This window comes from Triticum urartu, chromosome 1A (assembly GCF_056163025.1).
Source record: "Triticum urartu cultivar PI428250 chromosome 1A, HENAU_Tu73, whole genome shotgun sequence".
Classification (NCBI taxonomy): Eukaryota; Viridiplantae; Streptophyta; class Magnoliopsida; order Poales; family Poaceae; genus Triticum; species Triticum urartu.
In genome coordinates this window covers 11,159,970-11,181,932 of record NC_141873.1, presented here as the reverse complement: position 1 = coordinate 11,181,932, position 21,963 = coordinate 11,159,970, and the positions used below count along the sequence as shown (strand labels likewise).

Here is a 21,963-nt window from a genome sequence, read left to right as displayed (position 1 = left end):
TCAAGCAGCATCTTGGAACTATCCGAGGTGGAGAGCTTGACACCGCCGTCTGACATGGCCATCGAAAGAAGGCTTTGATGCCAATTGTAAGCTCAAACTATTATAGTAGGGGTGTACTATGAGTGGTAGACATTCTACCCAATGAGTGATAGGGGTCCTGGTTTGGAGTGCTAGGGTCCTGCATCATGAGTTGTAGGGATCTCCTGTAAGTGGTAGGGGTACCATACTATGAGCGCTAGGGGTGCTCAAAATATTCATTCTTACACACATGTAAACTTGTATAAAGTTGTGTTAAGCTTTAAAGATGAAAACTTTCACAGAGGGAATGGCTTACTTACAATGAAGGATTACAAACCATTTTATAAGACAAACAAACCGACTATGGCTGCACATTATGTGTACTACAAACTAGTACTACTAGTGTGAACATGAAAGAAAATTCCTAGCTGTACTGCCATGCATTAATTGGATGCTAGCCTATCCGGTCATCTTATCCAGCTACATATAGCGATAAGCCTCCTTTTCCGACTCTTGGTTCCTTCGTGACGGGGTTGAAACCAACATGCGTCAGATATGGTTGTTTGCATGGACCCCGGAGAAGGCTTATTTTGTAATATTTTGTGTACAGGGTTTTTTCTGCAATTTTTCTAGACACATGTCTTTTTTAACACAATACAGACTCAAGCGTCTGTACATACACGCATACACTCATCTCTATGAATGCACATACACCCTACCCCTATTCTAGACACATGTCATGTCTGGTTGTTTCAGTAGTTTTTTGTGTGCAGTTGCACTCTGTGGTATTTTTTTAGAAAAGGAGAAGGAACCCCGGCCTCTGCGTCTGGATGATGTGTGCAAACACTTTATTAATTATTCACACAAGATCTTACAAAGTCATACAATAGTAAGACTAAAGCCACCATCTAGGCAAAATCTGTCGCAACTCCTATCCAGTTGCTGAAGGGATGCTAATAGTCTGGGCCTAATACCAAATAGACCTCATAGCCAAACCTATCATCTGAAACCTGAGGTCTCAACCAGGACGCCTACCGGGTATGGGGTACCCACCAGTCCGGCGCACTTCTCAACCAGGACGCCTGCCGGGTATGAGGCCGCCGCAGCCACCTGCCACAAATCTATCTTCAGTGCTGTACTGTTGCATCAATCTTTCCCGGTCTAGCAGCCGTCGACGCTACCACCACGCCAGACAACGCCACCTCCCTGCGCGAGTCCATCTCCGCGCATCAGACGTTGAGTCTCCATGGCGCCATCAATATGTAAGCTGAAGCACCGCTCCACCAAAAAGCCTTCCACTGGTCCCTCGGTCCGTGTACACCTCCACGAATGACGCCCCCCAAGAGAGAAACGACACCATAGTGCCGCCGTCACCTGATATACTGATCTAGGGTCTCCCCCGAAGGTAGCATAGAGTGGCCTTGAACTTCTCCACGGCGATGCCTTCAAGAAGGGAACGACGCAGACAGCGCCGCCACCACCGGCCTTGGTAGCTAGCCGAGAGCAGGTTTTCACCCAAATCTGTTCGAAGATTCTCCCTTAAGCATCTCGTGCACGGACTGCCGCCATCTCTGCCCGGGACTGGACGAAAGGGATCCAGGCCGCCGCCGCCTGACCGGCCATGGCACCACCATGATGCCTACAGTCGGCGCCGTCAGGCCCACCACGCTCGCCTGTAGATGCACACCGGAACCGCCGGCCCGCCCAACCGCATCTGGGCAAGACCAGATCGGCGATCTCGGCCGCCGCCACAGGGGCGACTCCACTGCGGGGAAGTTGCGCCTCCGCCGTTGCCGCCGTCACGCATGCCGTAGGGATCCTGCTGCTCCTTACCGTCGGATCTCCGTCGAATGATGCGCCATCGCCGCCCGGAAAAAACGCCACCACCGCACGAGGGATAAGCCCCGCCGCCGCCATCATAGGCCAGGCTTCGCCTGTGAGACCTCAGGCGGTGGCTGGACGGAGGAGGCGAGGGGAAGGGGCCTAGGGCCGGCGGCATGGTCGCCCCCCGTGTCGCCTAGGGTTGGCGACGCTGGGGTGGGTACGGTTCACTCGGTGATATTGATTAATATAATGTTTGTGGTTCAAAGAAAAAACATAGGCAATTGCCTATATAAGCAAAAATGCTAGATACACGGATTATATCGACGGACTTTTACGGATCAGCTGACTTGTCCTTTTTTAATTGGGCTAACTAAGGGCATGTACAATGGTTGATAAGATAGTTTTAGCTTAAGTTTTGCATGTAATTTAGAGATGACAAAGAAAATGTCTACAATGAGTCATCTTTTAGCCTTATATTCAATAACTAGCAATTTCTAAAAATATGGTGAGACATATTGTGCTAAGATATCATCTTTTGTCTTATCTTAAATAAGAGAAGATAAGCCTTCTCTTATGAGTTCTCTCTCCTCCACCTCATCATTTATCTTCCGTGACACTCCTAAAATAGCACCATTGTACATGCCCTAACCTCCTTCTCCTAATTAATCGCCCCCCCCCCCCCCCCCCCCCCCCCCGATTTTAACTGGCGGGGGTGGGCGCCAAGCCCTGTAAAACCCCTTAATAGCCCGTTGATGTAGCAAAGCCGCCTATATAAACGACAGGCATTGTATGCAGCTGAGCCATAACAACCCAAGCATAATTGCAAGAGCGAACATGATGAATGCCCACGCCAACCTAGCTCTGGCCGCTTTGGCATTCCCAGCCCACATGCCCAACTCTAAATTCTCCCACATCCGATCACGATGCACCCGACGCCCACCCCTTCCACTCTCAATGGCGGCACATCCACCAATCCGAAGTAACCCAACACAGATCACAATGAGCACCACCGGCAGTGGCAGTGCCGGCGGGGAGCAAGCCGGCATCTCCGGCACGGACCGCTTCCGCATGATAGACTTCCATCACGTCGAGTTTTGGTGTGCCGATGCCGCCTCCGCTGCCGGACGCTTCTCCTTCGGGCTCGGCGTGCCACTCGCCGCAGAGTCCGGCCTCTCCACGGGGAACACCGCGCACGCCTCCCACCTACTCCACTCGCGCTCGGGCTCTCTCGCGTTCCTCTTCAGCGCCCCATACGCACAGGGCGACGCGGTCACCGCGTCCGTGCCCTCCTTCGACGCCGACACCGCACGCCGCTTTACCGCAGACCACGGCCTTGCGGTGCGCGCCGTGGCCGTCCGTGTCCCCGACGCCGCCGCGGCCTTCCGCACGAGCGTCGATGCTGGAGCGCGCCCGTCCTTTGCCCCTGCTGAGCTCGGACACGGCTTCCAGCTCGCGGAGGTCCAGCTCTACGGAGACGCCGTTCTCCACTTCGTGAGCTACCCAGACGAGACGGCCATACCCTTCTTGCCGAGGTTCGAGAGCATCCCCAGCTCCGGGGCTACACCGGACTACGGGCTCACACGGTTCGACCACATCGTCGGCGACGTCCCTCACCTGGCTCCGGTCGCTGGATACATAGCCGGGTTCACAGGGTTCCACGAGTTCTCTCGCTTCACTGGAGACCAGGTGGGCACGGCCGAGAGCTCCCTCAACGTCGTGGTGCTCGCCAACAATTCAGAGAATGTACTGCTCACCGTCGTCGAGCCAGTGCACGGCACCAAGCGCCGGAGCCAGGTACAGACATACCTGGACCACCACGGCGGCTCAGGCGTGCAGCACCTGGCCATGGCCAGCGACGACGTGCTCGGCACGTTGAGGAAGATCCGTGCGCGGTCCACCATGGGCGGCTTTGAGCTTCTCCCACCGCCACCAGCCAGCTACTATGACGATGTAAGGCGGCACGCCGGGGACGTGCTGTCAGAAGCACAGATTAAGGAGTGCCAGGAGCTAGGCGTACGGGTGGACAAGGATGACCATGGAGGTGTTGTGCTCCAAATATTCACAAAGGCGGCGGGCGACAGGTGAGATGGCCTAGCAAGCTAATTCTTCCACTGACGTCAAATGTCATGTATATATTGTGTGTATATTCTAACTTCTATATTGTGTGTTTATTCGCATGTAGTTCTAGCTTATAATTCATGGCTCGAAAAATATCTTGTATTGTGTGCAGGCCAACCTTGCTGTTGGAGTTTATCCAAAGGATCGGATGCATGGAGAAGGACGAGAACGGGCAGGAATACCAGAGGGGTGGCTGCGGTGGGTTTGGCCAAGGTAACGTCACTGAGCTGTTCAAGTCCATTGAGGACTATGAAAAGTCTCTTGACGCTTCTGCACGCCTGGCCGCCTAATCAGAACACAATGGTTCTACACTCACGGCTTCACTTTTTTTTTTCGATGGACAACATAAGGGGCTCTCACAAACCTTTGTTGGTAATCAAGTCCGATCAGATCTTTGTATTGGTAATCAAGTCCATGCAGGTGTTTGAGCGATGATGTCATTGCTCATGTCTAGTTGCAGCGTCTTTATTGAATAAACTAGTGTTTCATTCTTGTAAAAGTTGTCACGGAGAATTGTATGTGAGAGATCTCACTGTAATTCTTAGTTCCAAGAGTTATTTTATAGTTTCTCGGATGTTTGATTCAAGGCACTAGTCATCAACCCGTGCACCTGCACAAGCTAGGATTGCTAGATGACTATATGGTGCTATCTGATATATATGATAAAAATTAACTTTCCAAGGGCATCTCCAACTATGACCCACAAATTCCTCCGGTATACGTCCATTTTTATGCCCGGGCATGGTCCGCGGACAAGATACGGGAGGAAGCCATCCAACGCTAATTACAAAGTATCCGATTGAGAGGAGAAAATGTAGATGAGGACCAAGCATGTGGTGGGATATTTGTGGTTTAGTGTCTGATTGGGAGGAGAGAAAGAGAAGAGGGGGACCATGCATGTGCGGTTGGGAGGAGAGAGAGAGAGAGAGAGAGAGAGAGAGAGAGAGGAGAGGAACATGCATGTGATTGGTCAAGTGCATGTTTGGACTCTAGCAAAAAAAAACCCACGTTTGTCTCCAAAATACCGGAATTTGGACATCCGGACAGCTTCGCGGACTGATACATATCCCCATTGGAATAGTGAACAAATGTGTCTGGTCAGATATATACCAGTGTTTTGCGGGTGCCCTAACATAACAATAAAAATGAAAGTTATATATATTTCTCGTCGTCATTAATATCATATAAGTCTATGTTTCCAAAAAGGACAGACAAATGTTATACATACTAACTATAAAATTACTATTTAGAAAAAATGGGAATGCGAATAATAAATTTCTATGAAGATTTGAAACTACGACCATTATATCAGTTAGAAATCCAAATTTTCATTTATCCATAAGGTTTTACTTCTTGGGGACTTTACTTTTTATTTTTACAACATGTACAATCATGTTCATATTTGCAAGGAAGAGTGGTTTTGTTAATAAAAACAAAATATGTGACCCTGGTAAGCAGGGATAAAGGTAATAAATATAAATGAAATGAGACTTACAACTAAAGTATACACTGCTATGAGGAAATCAACATAGATAAAGTATCTTTATACACTAGTAGAAAACAGGGCATTGGTTTTTGCCAGATTAGAGCAACAATCCCGGTCATGTTAGGAACGAGGACTAATGGGAGCATTAGTCCCAATTCCAGCGGCCAGGACGCCGGCCAAGCCTCAGCAGGCACCAGTCCCGGTTCAGCTGGGACCTTTAGTCCCGGGTCCAGCCACCAACCGGGTCTAAAGCACCTCGCTCCTGGGGCAACCCCTTTAGTCCCGGTTGGAGTCTAGAACCGGGACTAAAGGTCAGACTTCAGTCCCGGTTCTAGACACCAACCAGGACTAAAAAGGTGCCTATATATATGCTCGTCCTTGGCCGCTCACTACTCTGTTTTTTGGCCAGCAGGCGTGTGGGAGGTGTGTGCTACTCTGCTCTCATCTCATATGCACATGAGGCGTTCGTTGAAATGCCCGAGACATAGTTAACCTTTATCCTCTCCAAGCTCGACCTCCAAGCTACATTTTCCCCAAAATTGTTTAGGTTTGGTGGTGCACCAACTATCCAAGTGTTCTAAAAGGTTAGAAACTTCATCCTTTCATCTCTCATTTCTAGTTTAGCTCCTTTCAAATGCTCTAGAAGTAGAGTGGTTTGTGGGTTTTAGTGGAGGTGTGTTGTGTGTATGTGCGAGTTCAGTTGATTTAGATGCACAATTTGAGATCAAATTAACTTCTTAGAGTTTGCACATGTGTAGGCTGTCGTCCCATCCCCGTCCCCGTCCTCACCGCCGTCGATCGCCCTCGCCGATCTCGTCGCCGGCACCACCGTGGTGAGCCTCTCTTGTTCTTATCTTCTTTTTAAAACAAACAAAATTCTTACTTGTATGATTTAGATAGCTACTTGTATGATTTTTTTACTTTTATTAATGCTTGTTATTATATAGTGTCATGGTTTTGGTATCCGCCCTCGCCTGCTCTCGTCCGGTCTATGATTCGAATGTGGTATATTATCTTTTATAATTATTTGTTTCATTTAGTGTTATGACAATTATGCCGACCAACTTTACATAGATGCCTTTATCTAGGAGGTGTGTGAACCGGAAATTCCAACCGACCATCTTGTCGAGAGGTTAAATTTAGTTGAAAAAGAAAACAAATATTTGAAAGAAAAATTGAAAAGAGTGGAAGAAGAGAAGATGAAATTGGAGTTTCAAGTTGCCGATGTCGTCGATGATCACAAGATCCAGATAGATGCAATGCGCTTGAAGATTAAAAAGATTAGAAAATATGCCATAGATAATGAGGCTTGGTATCATTATGCTATTGGATCAATTGTTACCTTAGTTGTGATTTTGATCGCATTTGTTGTTGCATTTAAATATTTTACGTAGTTGTATGTTAGTTTTAATGTATGTTTTAATTAAATGCTCTAGAGAGATGTACGTTGTTCTATGAGAACTATGTATGAACTTTATGCATTTATTTTTTTAGTAATGACATTTGATCACTACTGTACTTTGGTTTTAATGTGATGATGAACCTATATTAATTTTGTCATTTCTCTATTCATGATGTACTGGAATGGTTTTTGATATACTTAGTTATATAATGCATGCAAATAAACCGACAATGGATGTACGGGGACCGACACACCTCCGACTACATTACGGGCGCCTGTTCCGGATCCAGATTTTAGTCTGTTTATTTGGAAACGTAAGGGAGATGATGCTGATGACGATACTTCTGGCAAGGAGAAGGACGACGAGATGGATACCTCGGAGCAAACAAGCCCCTCTTCCAGTCAGGCACCATCCAGCTCTACAGTTACTAACGATGTTCATATGTTAAATGTTCATGGACATGGCCTCCACTAGTAGAAAATAAGGTTTTGGTCCAAGCTCAATGTACAGATTGGTCCCGGTTGCATTACGAACCGGGACTAATGTGAGCATTAGTCCCGGTTCGAGCGGCTAGGGCGTCGAGAAGGCATTAGCCCCGGTTCAAATGGGACCTTTAGTCCCGGTTTGAGACACGAACCGGGACTAAAGGGTGCGATGCCCTTTAGTCCCGGTTCGTGTCTCAAACCGGGACTAAAGTGATTCTGAAATTTGTTTTTTTCTTCCATTTTTTTGTTTTTTGTTTCTGTTTTAAGTTGCTGATATCTTTTAGGATATTTGATGTTTTTGAGTGATTCTTTTTGCATTACATTCAAATTTTGTCTAGTTTCTGTTTGTGCCATTAGTTTTCAAATTTGAATGATTTAAATATGAATTTTTTCAAATTTGCTTTAAACCCTAGATTATGAATAATTTGAGTTTAAAAATAGTTTTTAATTTATTTCTTTTTGCTCCTAGTCACATGTCAGATTGTTGTCACAATAAGATTTATTTGGTTATTTTTAGAATAATTTAAATTGGGATTCTAATTAAAACAGTACCGCTTTGCCTATATAGTTGTTTTAGTCCTTTAATTGTTGTTTTCAATTATTTTAAGTTAGTTCTTTCTGTATATTTTTACATGATGTCGTATGCTTCTGTTAGAAAACAGTAGATACATTTTTATAATTAATTAATATTAATTTTGCTACTGTTGTGTATTAATAGTTGTTTAGCCTTTAATAATAGTTGATAGAATTAGTTTCGCTATATTAGAAAGTAATTCCTTTGGCCACTTTAATGGAACGTGAAAACGGCTGGGACGGTGCTACCAGATGTAGTCGGCGGTAGGATTGGATAGACACCATCCCGGGGTAAAGGGGTTCAAACTCTAGCCCCCCCTCCCCCCCTTGCCATTTCAGTTTTGAAAAAAACAAAAGAAAATGATAAAAACTTCAAAAATTAAAATCCTTCGAGATGTAGTTATGTTACTACATCTACTAGTTAGAAAAAATTAAAAAACTTAAATTTGGATATGTTTTGCAAAAAAGTGTTATTAAAAATAAAACATCTATAACTTTTGCATACGATGTCGAAAAAAACGTATAATATTTCAAAATGTTCAGCACGAAAATCCTGTTCCGATTTCGATGGCCATAGGCCGTTTTGCAAATCTTTAGAATCCTCAAATTCTGAAAGGAAAAAAATTTATCCTCAAATTTATGTTTTTTTTTGAATTTTTGGTCAAACTCTGGTCAAACTACTTATTCAAGAAATATTAGTGTTACTAAATAATTATTGCTTTTAAGAATAATAGTTTCAAACTCAAACCGTGAACCGTTTGACTTCATGCTCAAGTTCAACTCCTAAGGGTTAATAGGATTAACAACTTACTATTGTCAGGAAAACAACAAGTGCAGACTTGGAAACAAGGGGGAATAGAACTCGGAAGTTAAGCGTATCAGGCTGGAGTAGTGAGATCTGTAGATAGAACTGACTTTGTGTTCAATCACATGACTTCGTGGACAGAAGCATAAGTAGTCTGTAGAGCACATAAGGAGATTTGGTTTAAGGTTGATTGCTTGGCCAATCACGAGACTGAGACATTACAGCAGTTTCCCTTCTTTGAAAGACAGTTGCATGTGGTGGATCTTAAGACAAATCTGCTCTATCTCGTGATACATATGATCGATGCAATAGGTATCTCGTGAACATTTTCTGCATTCTCCTCCAACCGAACAAAGTATCATTCTGCTTATAGCTACTAATTCCTAGGTAAGGGATTGATAAGTAAACATGCAAGTCAAACAGTCAAATGATTCTGTAGTGCAATCATGTGTTACAAATGATGTGATGAGTGTTTCCCAGATGACTTGATCACACCTATCACATGATTCTGTAGTGGACTTTGTTTTCAGAAGAAGAGGTGTATGGGAGTCCTATATATACCTTCTGCCCTAGGATACCTAGCTAATTAAGTGAGTAGGATATGTATACTAATTTATCTATATTTTTAGCTACCTTCAAATCATGTGAAATATTGGAGGGAATTAAAAGTAACATGGTAAGATTTACTGGCTTTTCCATAATGACTGGTGATATTGAAAGATAGAGAGTTGCCAGTGGTTCCAGCCATTGTCTTCTTACATACTTCGAAAAGCTTTTCTGAATTCCAGATCACTAGGTCTTGATTGTCTCTTCAAATGGCGCCTAAGTGCTAATAAGTAGTATTCTTCAATAGACGCTGCTTTCTTTCTTGAGCTCTCTCCAGCAAGGCTCTTATAGCATTTCCATATTCGACCGAAAAGAATCCAGCATGCTTAAATCTGTTCAGGTGGACAATATGGGATCCTTCAAAAGACAGTAACCTTTTTTATGTAAGAATGTTGGTGGCTCAGCTTATATAGTGCAAGTTTAGCAAGGAGCCTGAGATGACTTCCCTGAACTTTTGTTAATTTTCCTAAGAGATTCCCTTAAAGCATCTCTAGCCGAACACGTAAAAAATAGAGGAGTATCCGGCCGAGTAAAGCTCAGTGGCGTAATTTTGCTCCTCTAAATTATGACCGTTCCTAGCTGATCTCGTAAAGTTAGTGGAGTAAAAATCAAATCCGGCCACGTTCAACACAAATCCAACTGAAACAAACAAAACTTAACCGGATACCTCGTCCATATCAGCCCCAGGATTCGCGCATTTTGGATCTGCTGCCAGCTCCCCACACATTGTGGACCGGCCTCCCGCATCTCCCTCTACCACCGCGCCGCCGAGCCAGCCAGCTCCACTTGTTCCCACCCCACGTCACTCCCCACAAACCAGCCCATGCACTGGGCCTGACGCGCCCTCCCCACCACCACCACCCAGTGTGCGCTCGCCGGTAGGCCCCTCCACTACACCCCCATGCAGCCTTGCGCGTACGTTGCCCCCGCATGCAAGCCCGCCCTCCCACCCCGTGCCGTTCCGCTCGCTCCACCCTCCAACGCCCATACCATGCACACCAGGGCAAGTCCGGGTTCTCCCAACCGAAGCAGAATGTGTCCCTCCACTCTGCTACCTCCGCAATCAGTCCTATTCCATCCACCTATCGCGTTGCCCTCAAAGACCCCAACTGGTACAACACCATGCTCGAGGAGTATGATGCATTAGTGCGGAATGATACGTGGTGTTTGGTGTCTCGTCCTGCAGGTGCTAACGTGGTTACAGGAAAGTGGATCTTCCGGCACAAGTTCAACCCCGACGGCACGCTCACTCGCTATAAGGCTCGGTGGGTGCTTCGCGGCTTCACACAGCAGGCCGGCATCGACTACGGGGAGACCTTCAGCCCCGTCGTCAAGCCGGGCACGGTCCGGACCGTACTAAGCATTGCCGCCGGGCAATCCTCACTAGTAGAAAAAGGGTCAAACGTGAAGCACATTAGTGCCGGTTTGAATTAGAGCCGGCACTAATGTGTACATTAGTGCCGGTTCGTGGCGGCGATCAATAGTACCGGTTCGTGGCGAACCTTTAGTACCGGTTCATGCCACGAACCGGTACTAAAGAGGCTGCATCAGCCTGCGGTCAGGCTATGGCCCCACCATCACCATTTAATGCCGGTTCTTACCACGAACCGGTACTAATGAGTTTATGGCAAGCTGTTTTTAGTCCCACCTCGTCAAGAGAGAGGCAGTATGAGCGGTTTATAAGCCGTGAGTGCACAAACAATGATGAAGAGTTGCAATGCTCACCTCCATGTTGATTAGCTTCAAGCCTTGTGGAATAGCATAAGTCTACACTATTCCGAATGGCTTGAAGCAAATTAACCAGCATTGCACCTCTTTTTTATTTTTAATAACTTATTTAAACTCCGGACTTCTTTTGTGTTCAGTATGCAGCATTTAAAGCGACGTCATCAATTTCCAACATGTTCTGACATCATTTGTTGTTTTTCGGTCATTTACCTAATTGTTTAGAGAGCTAAATGACCGTGAAATTGAAAATCACTACAAAATGAATCCTGAAAATGTTGAAACTTGGTATGGTATCATCATATCACTCGCATACCATGCGCGAAAGAGTAGAGAGGGTCACGGCAAAAACTGGACGCACTTCGTGTACAAACTGGACAAACTCTTTCCGAGTATCAGGGTTTCGGAGTCCGGAGTGGGTACTAATGTGCATCCCACCAATCAGGAAGAATCACACGGATCGTGTGTTTCTTTCTAGCTCTTGCGAGTCGTTGGATCAAGGGTGTGTTTCTTCCTAGCTCATGTGAGTCGTTGGATCGAAACTACCACAATCACTTTGTGAGCCAGACGACCCTATATATAGCTAGCCCACCTCTCGCCTTCCCTGCATAAGTCTTTCAGTTCATCGACTACATACATCTACCAGTTCATCGACTGCATACATCTACCAGTTCATCGACTGAATACAAATCATTCGGATTCGCCATCATACGTCCAACCGTGCATTTGATATGCATATATATGCATCACGAGCCACGGTTGGGCTGTATGATGGCGATACCGATTGGTTTGTTCTAGATCCGACATAAAAGGTTTGATACAACTTCTTTTTTGTGACATAAGAGCTATCTCTCCTCCTACCTATTTTAGTTACACAACTACCTATTTGTGCCAAATTTTCACTTTTGCTGTTGCTCTTGCATCATAAACATCCATGTTAACTGGACTTACAAGTAATGCAATTTAACCAAACTATCTTGTGATCTTCGCCAAGAGAGAGGCAGTATGGGCGGTTTATAAGCCGTGAGTGCACAGACAATGACGAAGAGTTGCAATGCTCACCTACATGTTGATTAGCTTCAAGCCTTGCGGAATAGCATAGATTGCACTGAGCTATGTGCAGTGCAGTCTACACTATTCCGAATGGCTTGAAGCAAATTAACCAGCATTGCACCTCTTTTTTATTTTTAATAACTTATTTAAACTCCGGACTTCTTTTGTGTTCAGTATGTAGCATTTAAAGCGGTGTCATCAATTTCGAACATGTTCTGACATCATTTGTTGTTTTTCGGTCATTTACCTAATTGTTTAGAGAGCTAAATGACCATGAAATTAAAAATCACTACAAAATGAATCCTGAAAATGTTGAAACTTGGCATGGTATCATCATATCACCCGAAAGAGTAGAGAGGGTCACGGCAAAAACTGGACGCACTTCGTGTACAAATTGGACAAACTCTTTCCGAGTATCAGGGTTTCGGACTATACAAAAATAAATAATGCAGAAAATAAAAAAACCATACAAAAAAATTACTCAAAAATAAATAGAAGAAAATAAATAATGCAGAAAAGAAAAAACTATATAAAAACTACTCAAAAATAAATAAAAGAAAATAAGTAATGCAGAAAAGAAAAAACTATATAGCAAATTTGTTGGCACACTGCCCTGTGGGTCTACCAGACCTAGGGTGTGCAAATGCAGGCCCAGGAGGGCCAGCAGACCCACAAAGCAGCGTGCCCTAATTAATTAGGCCCAGAAGCCTGCTATATAGAGGAGTTCGAACAGGTAGCCGCGGTTGGGTTTATAAACCAGTGCGGCTGCCCTTCGCCGGGCGAGGTGGGACTAAACTTTGGGGTGGCAGCGCAAGGCCTTTAGTACCGGTTGGTGGCTCCAACCGGTACTAAAGGCCCCCCCCTTTAGTACCGGTTGGAACCACCAACCGGTACTAAAGGCCTGCTCTTCCCGCCTCTTTGCCTGGCCAAAGTAGGCCTTTAGTACCGGTTGGTGGCTCCAACCGGTACTAAAGGCCCCCCCTTTAGTACCGGTTGGAACCACCAACCGGTACTAAAGGCTTGCTCTTCCCGCCTCTTTGCCTGGCCAAAGTAGGCCTTTAGTACCGGTTGGTGGCTCCAACCGTTACTAAAGGCTCACCCTATATATACAGCACTTACGAAATTTCAGTTACATCTCCCCACTTCTTTCGTCAACCTCTCGCGCGCCGCTCCCGTCGTCGCCGCCCGTCGCCTGTCGTCGTCGTCCCCGCCGCCGCCCCGAACGCCGCGCGCCGCCGTCCGTCGTCGTCCCGCGACGCGGTCCCGTCGTCGTCCCGCGCCGCCGTCCGTATGTATCTCGCTCTCTCCTCGCGCGTACCCGGCCGCCGCGCCGCGCGCCGTCCGCCCCGAACGCCGTGCGCCGCCGTCCGTCCCCGCCGCCACCCCGAACGCCGGCGGCCCCGCCCCGTACGCCGCCGCCCCCGCCCCGTACGCCGGCGCCCCCGCTCGTACATACGGGGCGGCGCGCATGCACACACACACATGCATATACCACACACGCATACACACACATACACACATACGTACACACATATACGTGTACACACACATACACACACATTTTTTTTTCTTATTTTCTGTTTTTCAGAAAAGTTAATTAGATGATCGAATGTTAGATGAATTAGCTAGATAGAAAAATTGTCGAACTAGAGATTAGAACTAGTTGAGTAATTAATATAACTAGTTTATTTTTAGTAAGAAAATTTAGGTATATGAGATTTGAACTAGTTCAATAATTAATATAACTAGTTTATTTTTAGTAAGAAAATTTAGGTATATGAGATTCGAACTAGTTCAATAATTAATATAACTAGTTTATTTTTAGTAAGAAAATTTAGGTATATGAGATTTGAACTAGTTCAATAATTAATATAACTAGTTTATTTTTAGTAAGAAAAATTTAGGTATATGAGATTTGAACTAGTTCAATAACTAATATAACTAGTTTATTTTTAGTAAGAGAAATTTAGGTATATGAGATTTGAACTAGTTCAATAATTAATATAACTAGTTTATTTTTAGTAAGAAAAATTTAGGTATATGAGATTTGAACTAGTTCAATAATTAATATAACTAGTTTATTTTTAGTAAGAAAAATTTAGGTATCTGAGATTTGATGATCTAATTAAAATATTATTTGTTAATGAGTTTTTCTGTTTATTTAATTTTTTATATATTTTGAGTTTATATAAATGTTAGATTAATGTCGAATGTTAGATGAATTAGATAGAAAAGTTAAATATATAGTAATGTCAATTGAATATATAGTTAGATATATTAATGTCAAATGTTAGATGAATATATATTTGGCTAGATATAGGTGTTTAATGTTTCACCTATATGAACATAGGAAATGTCATCTGACGACGAAAAAGATTTTATTTTGTGCGAACACTGTGAAGACCAGCGCGGCCTGTGCGATCAAAATTTCATTGTTGATGGTAGGCGCTTCAGCATCAAGCTGGATGAGACATTCGAAGTTGATACAGTAAGTCACTTTGTCAATTATTATTTGAATGCAAAACTTATGCTTCATTTACTTCAACTTATAATTTTAAATTTTAACTATTCTACTATAGCGCATCCCCTGCCATGCAAGAATTTTTGTCTTGGATAAGATAGGTTTTAGTGCTATAGATGATATGGAGGTAAAGAGAGTTTACTTGAAGACGGAGCATGGGTATACTTTCAACGTCAAATTATATAATGGAGACACATACACCCATTTTGAATGCAAAACTTGGCAAGCACTATGCAAGGCTTATGCATTTGAGCCTGATATGATTATCACCTTTGATATTCGTCCGGAAGATGATATTGAAGGTAATATAGACATCTGGGTCGATGTGCAAACGCCTACAGTTCTACCATTTGGTGAGTTTTTCTCAACCATGCATGCATATGTTTATGTCTTTCATACAGTTTATTCAAAAATAGTTGACAACTAATTTGTATTGTCAGCTTATTTCGGTTCAAGCAAACATGTCCGGCGCTTGGTAGACAGGACCTACTACTGCCCCGAGGCTCAACTAAACTGCGAGGAGATAAGTCATTATGTTTCATGGCTTGAGGATCTTAATACTGTCAAGACAAATTTTTTTCCTAAACTTAGAAATGTTAGTACTCAAAACGTGCGACCAATGGTGATCGTATTGAACTACGGTCACATCTATAATCAAAAGATGGTAAGATTTTAAATATTTGTCCTTAATTAGTGCATCTTTTGCATACATTATTTTTGAAGCTAAACTTTCATTGCTTAGTATATTAATTACTATACGATGTTGTTCAACAGGGACTTCCGATGACAGTTGTGCCTCAGTGGATCGAGACAAAAGGTCGCATGTCAATGGTTAGCTTACGACCAAGATTTCCTACATTGCACATGAGTGCATTCAGGATTTCTAAAAGCGAAGAATGCTTAATAGTGAAAGATTGGAGCAAAATTGTTAACGATCACAGAGAAGTACTAGGGGGCAGTAAGGTGAAGCGCAACCCAAGATTAGGAGACAGATTCATCTGCATGCTCCAGTATGATGAATCAGGAGAGCTATACATGTTCTATGCTATTCTACCTGAGAGGGAGCCGCAGGATCAGTAGCTACTAGTTCATGCTCTTAATTAGTACTTGTCTCATGTCCGTGTCCTGAACTTCGATCTTGGTGACGATTATGTTGAACTTGATGATATCTTTGCTTCTGTTACAAAGTGAATGTTTCCTCTTTAAGCTAGCCAGCGTTGATGATGATTAGATAGCTAGCGCGGTAATGACTATGATGATTAAATAGTGGTAATTAGACGACTACGATGATTTTTAGCTAGCTAGAGTTTATTTATTTATTAATATGCGATGATGATGATGATGATGACGACTACAACTCATTATAACGTAAAACAATCCTAAATTAAATCGATAACACAAATTTAATTGAAAAATACAAAATAAAACAAAAACCCACAACCATTTAGTACCGGTTGGTGTTACCAACCGGTACTAAAGGGCTCCCGGCCCCCGGAGCTGGCTCGTGCCACGTGGTTCCCCTTTAGCACCGGTTCGTGCTGAACCGGTACTAAAGGGGGGGGGGGGGCTTTAGTGCCGAAACGTTAGTGCCGGTTCCATAACCGGCACTAAAGGCCCTTACAAACCGGTGCTAATGGCCCGTTTTTTACTAGTGCCTGTCTGATACACCAGTTGGACGTGAAGAACGCCTTCCTCCATGGCCACCTCACCGAGACCGTCTACAGCCAGCAACCATCCGGCTTTGTCGACTCCATCCAGCCGTCTCACGTGTGTCGCCTCAACCGCTCATTGTACGGCCTCAAGCAGGCTCCGCGCGCCTGGTTCTCGCCCTTCACCAGCTACCTCCGCACACTCGGCTTCACTGCATCGCGCTCGGACTTGTCATTGTTCATCCTTCAACAAGGGCGCCACCTCGCCTACCTGCTGCTGTACGTGGACGACATCATCCTTACTGCCAGCTCCGATGCTCTTCTTCAATGCATCATCGCGTCGCTGCACGCTGAGTTCTCCATGACGGACCTCGGCGTGCTGCACCACCTGCTCGGCATGAACATCACGACCACCGTGGCTAGGCTCTCTCTCTCTCTCTCTCTCTCTCTCAGGAGCAGTATGCTCTTGAGATCCTCCACTGCGCCGGCATGCTCAACTGTAAGCCCATCACCACGCCAGTCGATACGCTCGCTAAGTTGTCTGGCGACTCTGGCCCGCTCTTCCACGACCCGACGCTCTACTGTAGCCTCGCGGGCGCGCTCCAGTACATCACACTGACACGGCCAGACTTGTCATACACCGTCCAGCAGTGTAGTCTCTTCATGCACGCGCCGCACGAGGCTCACTTCCAGCTCGTCAAGCGCATTTTGTGCTACCTTCGTGGGATCGACTACTCACCTCGGCCTACAGATTCACCGCTCCGCGTCCGAGCTCGTCGCTTATTCGGATGCCGATTGGGCGGGCTGCCCCAACACACCAAGTCCTCGTCTGGATACTGCGTCTTCCTCGGGCCCAACCTGCTCACTTGGTCCTCCAAGCGGCAGAACACAGTGTCTCGCTCGAGTGCCGAGGCCGAGTACAGCATGGTCCCCAACGCCGTCACCAAGTCTGCTTGGCTACGTCAACTTCTCCGTGAACTCCACCAACCTCGTCGTGTACTGCGACAATGTCAGTGCTATGTATATGTCCAGCAACCTGGTGCAGCATCAACGCACGAACCACGTGGAGATCGATCTCCACTTCATACGAGAACGTGTGGTGCTCGGCGAGTTGCGTTCAGTACGAGAACATCTTGACGAAGGGTCTTCCGACATCGGTCTTCCGCGAGTTCCGCTTCAGCCTCAACGTACGAGAACCCCATGTTTTGGCTGCGGGGGGTGTTGGAACACGTCCTCAGCACCATCTCGGCATGGCTAACCACATGACCGCTTCCAGCGGATGGATAACCAGTGCGTGCACTTCGTGCGCGCGCCCACGATCGCATGCACGGCATGCTCGGCTTGTGAGCCGTTGTAGGTAGCTCACCTCCTACCCTGTATCTCCCCCCTTGTGTAACTGCATATATACCCCCTCTAGGGACTGAATACAGTGTGTGGTGATTGCTCCATTACTCAACTCTGCTTGGCGTCGAGTTCAGCTGCATCCCAGGCTGAGACTATCTGGTCTGGATTTGGTTTACTACAATGAATCGTTAAGCTAAAAACCCAATCTCCTAGCCTTTACTTTACAGTTATGTTGCTTTCAGGCTTCCCCAAGTAACATTAAGCAGGGCCTGTTTTGGTAAGATGACTTGTTGAGATCGATGGTGGGTATTTTATTTTGGTCGTATGTTGTGATCTAATCATGAACTGACGATACTATATGCACCCAACTCTTGTTCATAAGGTCGCGTGAAATAATGGCAGCTAGTACGTGTGTGAATAATCTATTTCAAAACTGCATCACGAAGGAAAAAAAATATAAGGAGACAAAATACACATATTAGAGCACCTGCCAACAGCTCGAGTGGTTGAATTAAATGGTGGTAGTAATGAACAAGCTTATGTTGTTTCTTAGTGAAGCTAGATAGTACATGGTGGGGTTAATTAAATGTACTTGAATGGGGAGGAGCTTAGGTGCATTTCGACAGAAGCAATAATGTCTTGAAGTCTTCCTCATGTCTCCTTCCCATCTCTTGGACCTCTATTACCAAACCATCTTGGACCTCTATTACCAAACCTTCACCCTTCCAAGCCGCCAATGATGGCCTCTTAACACTAGTAGCTAGCCAGTTGGTCGCACGCTAATCTGATGGGTTCTCCAACCATGCTGCTCTGCTAAATGCATGTCCTAATTAAGGAAGATACTACTAGCATAATACACATGTTAAATTCTTCTGTTACTTGGAAATGGCCACTTTGGGTTATATTCAAAAGTAACCTATTTGCAAATGGAAATGCCAATCACTCATTCCACAACTTCTCACTATTCTTTTAGGTTGAGTTCTCTTCAGCAAAACACAATATTTCTAGTCACTTTAATTATTTTCTGGTAAGAGATTGGAAACAGAACATGCATGCAAGTAGAATGGAGGATCACATGATTCTGTCATCTAGTCAGCGCATAAACACTTCATGGATGATTTGCTCAACACATTTCTCATGCTCACAACTTATCTTATATATATAACACCACCTAGATATATACACATCCTATATATACCACCACCCTAGGATGTCAGAGTGAGAGATGAATTCAGATTTGCTTACCCCTTTAGCTTCAGCCTATCTAAGATATTGGAGAAAAACAAAAAGGCCAGGGTTTCATGCACATGGTTTGAAACTAAGTGGCATGATGTCTGTGACCAAGCGCGATATTACATCTTTCTGTTGCTGTTAGCCTCCTCATATAGCTTTGCTATACATATCAACCTCAAGATCGGTCGATATTGCCCAAGTCAGTGCTGTTCCATCTTGTGGAAAGATGGAAATACATTTTTCTGTGTTCTCCTGATGTATCTGTCAAATAATGCATGCACAATGATTTTTATTTATTAATGAAAGGTCCAGGTTGGTGTATGCCTGCCATAGTCCCCATAACAAAGAAAATACCATCCACCAGCTGGTCGGCGGTCCATCATTGAATGTCATTAAATATGGATGTATAGTAATTAATCTGGTTATCATCTAGTAGATCTCACACAGTTATTGGGGAGTTCATGTGTACTCGCACTACTCCGGGGTGTAGTGATCCACTAGCTTCATGAGCTCCTGCCAGGAAAGCTCTCTTTGTGGTGCACTTGGGGTCAGCCCCAACCTCAGCTTGTAGCATGGATCGTTGCCAGCCGGTAAGGGCTTGTTTGGTTCCTGTCCCCGAGAAAACGTTCCTGCCCTGACTGTCATGGCCCCCTCTACCTCATCCTCACAAGAAGGCACCACTGAAGAGGCCGGCCCACTTAGGCCCAGGCGGAAGAGGAAGCCCAGCGCCAAGTACGACCCAGCGACCTGGGAGCTGGGATAGCAACAAAAGGGAGGGAGGGAGCTTCTAAAAAAAGCAACAAAAGGGAGCAACCACCAAGTAAGGAAGGGTATTGAATGTAATAGGCTATTGGCTCTTACCCCTTCCCCAATCCTTCTCCTTTCCCGATCCCCTTTGCTGTTCTTCATCCCCAACCTCAAATTCTCTCTGGATTTGTATCTGCTACCTATGAGACAAGTAAATTAGATCGAGTGCCCTAACACATGGTATCAGATTTGCCAGAATACCTCAAGAAACCCACCTATTCCACTCGCCAGAAACAACAAGCAACAGAGATGGAGCAGCAACTCGTCAATCTCGCGGACGCGATGGCGAAGATCCAGGAACAGACGGCCGCGATCCAGCAGGCGGTCGCGGCGTCCAGCGCCCTCGTCGCCGAGATCAAGCTGGCGGTGTTGGATCTCGCGGCGTGGCGGCCCGCGATGGAGAAATCGGTGGAGGAGCTGCAGGCCTATCTGGGCGGCCTCCGCACCCAGATCGCGCAGGTCGCGCGCAACCCGGTTGTCTCCATCAAGCCAGCGGATCTCCCTCCGCTGATTCCGCGCGTCCCCGATGCGGATCGAACTTCCAGTGGTGACAACAGTCACGGGCCAAGCGGCCACCACAACGACACAACAACACGGAGGTCGGGCACCGGAGTGGTCACCACCCTCCTGCCACCTCCGGCCATGAGTACGTACCACCAGCTTCCCGCACCTCCTGCCCATCTATCCCCCCGTCATACATCTCGATCCCGTAGTCCGCAGCGCCATTCCTCTCTAATTCCTCAGCCCAAAATGGATTTTCCGCCGTTTTGGGGAGAACGCCCTCGCAGTTGGAAGTGCAACTGTGAATCCTATTTTCGAGTTTTTCACATCGATCCCGCTCTCTGGATTGACACGGCATCCATGCACTTCTGTGGTGCGGCCATGCTCTGGTTAGAAAATAGTGGGTTTGATCTTGATCGCATGAAGTGGGATGAATTCTGCGCGCTGGTCTGTGATCAGTTTGGACGCAACGTATTCTCTGTTTTGCTCCGTCAGTTGTTTCATCTTCGTCAGACAGACTCGGTGCTCGATTAGACTACTCGTTTCAATGAAACTATGCATGCTCTGCTTGCTCATACCAATACTTGGGATCCTGCTTTGTTCCCTTCCCGTTTTGTTGATGGCCTTAAGGATGAAATTCGAGTAGTTGTTCTAGTTCACAACCCCAAGGATTTGGATACTGCTATTTCTCTTGCGTACCTGCAGGAAGAAGCTCTGGAGATCCTCAAGCGCCAGGAGCCGCGGCGTGCGGACATGGGGCACAACTCGCACACACACTTGCGCGGGGCCATGCCATTGCCGCTCCCTACAGGCCGGCCACCCACTCCGACCACCACCGGAGGCTCCCCGCGGCGACGCGATGCCACGGGGAACACCGTCGACGGATGAGCGCCTCTCCACCTTGCGCGCTTATCGCAGGGCGCGCGGTCTCTGCTACATGTGCGGAGAACGCTGGTCACGGGATCACAAGTGTGCAACCGTGGTTCAACTACACATGGTCCAAGAGCTGTTTGATGTGCTCGGCCTGTCGGACAGTACACCTGAATCAACTCCGTCAGAGATCAACAGTGAAGTGCACACCATTTCAAGGGCTGCGGTGGATGGAGAGGCCACACCTCAGACTATCAGGTTGCCGGGCAAGATTCAAAACCACCAGATCCTCGTACTGATTGACAGCGGCAGCTCACACAGTTTCGTTAGTTCAGCCCTAGCTGCGCGTCTGCAAGGGGTGGTGCAAGCTGCTCGCCCACTGTCGGTTAAAATTGCAGATGGTGGTGAGATGCGCTGCACGCAAGAGTTTCTCAAAGGGGAATGGACTATTCAAGGGCACAAATTCTGTTCTCGGTTGAAGGTGTTGTCGCTCGGATGCTATGATATGATTGTGGGAATGGACTGGTTGGAGGCACACAGTCCCATGGACATGCATTGGGCACACTAGGAACTCTCCTTCTTACATCATGGCAAGACGATTCATCTCAAAGGGGTTCAGCCTAAGTTCTCTAATTGTTGCCAGATCACCAGCCATCAGTTGCAGACTATGTTGGAAGAAAATGCGGTTCACTACATAGTTCAGCTTTGCATGGTGGACAGGAGTGCTACTCAAGAGGCCATACCAGCTAGCATTGAGAATCTGTTGGCTCGATTTGCTCATCTCTTTGAGGAGCCCAAGGGACTGCCACCACATCGAGAGTTTGACCATGCAATCCCATTGATTCCGGGTGCTCAACCAGTTAACCTCCGGCCATATCGCTACAGTCCCCAGCAAAAAGATGAAATTGAAGCACATGTTGCCGAGATGTTAAAACAAGGGAT

The 21,963-nt window shown here is 46.0% G+C and overlaps 1 pseudogene; it reads left to right on the top strand.

The window, feature by feature from the left end:
- Positions 1-2,676: 2,676 nt before the first annotated feature.
- LOC147988324 (4-hydroxyphenylpyruvate dioxygenase pseudogene) lies at positions 2,677-4,306 on the top strand (annotated as a pseudogene).
- The last annotated feature ends 17,657 nt before the right edge of the window (positions 4,307-21,963 follow it).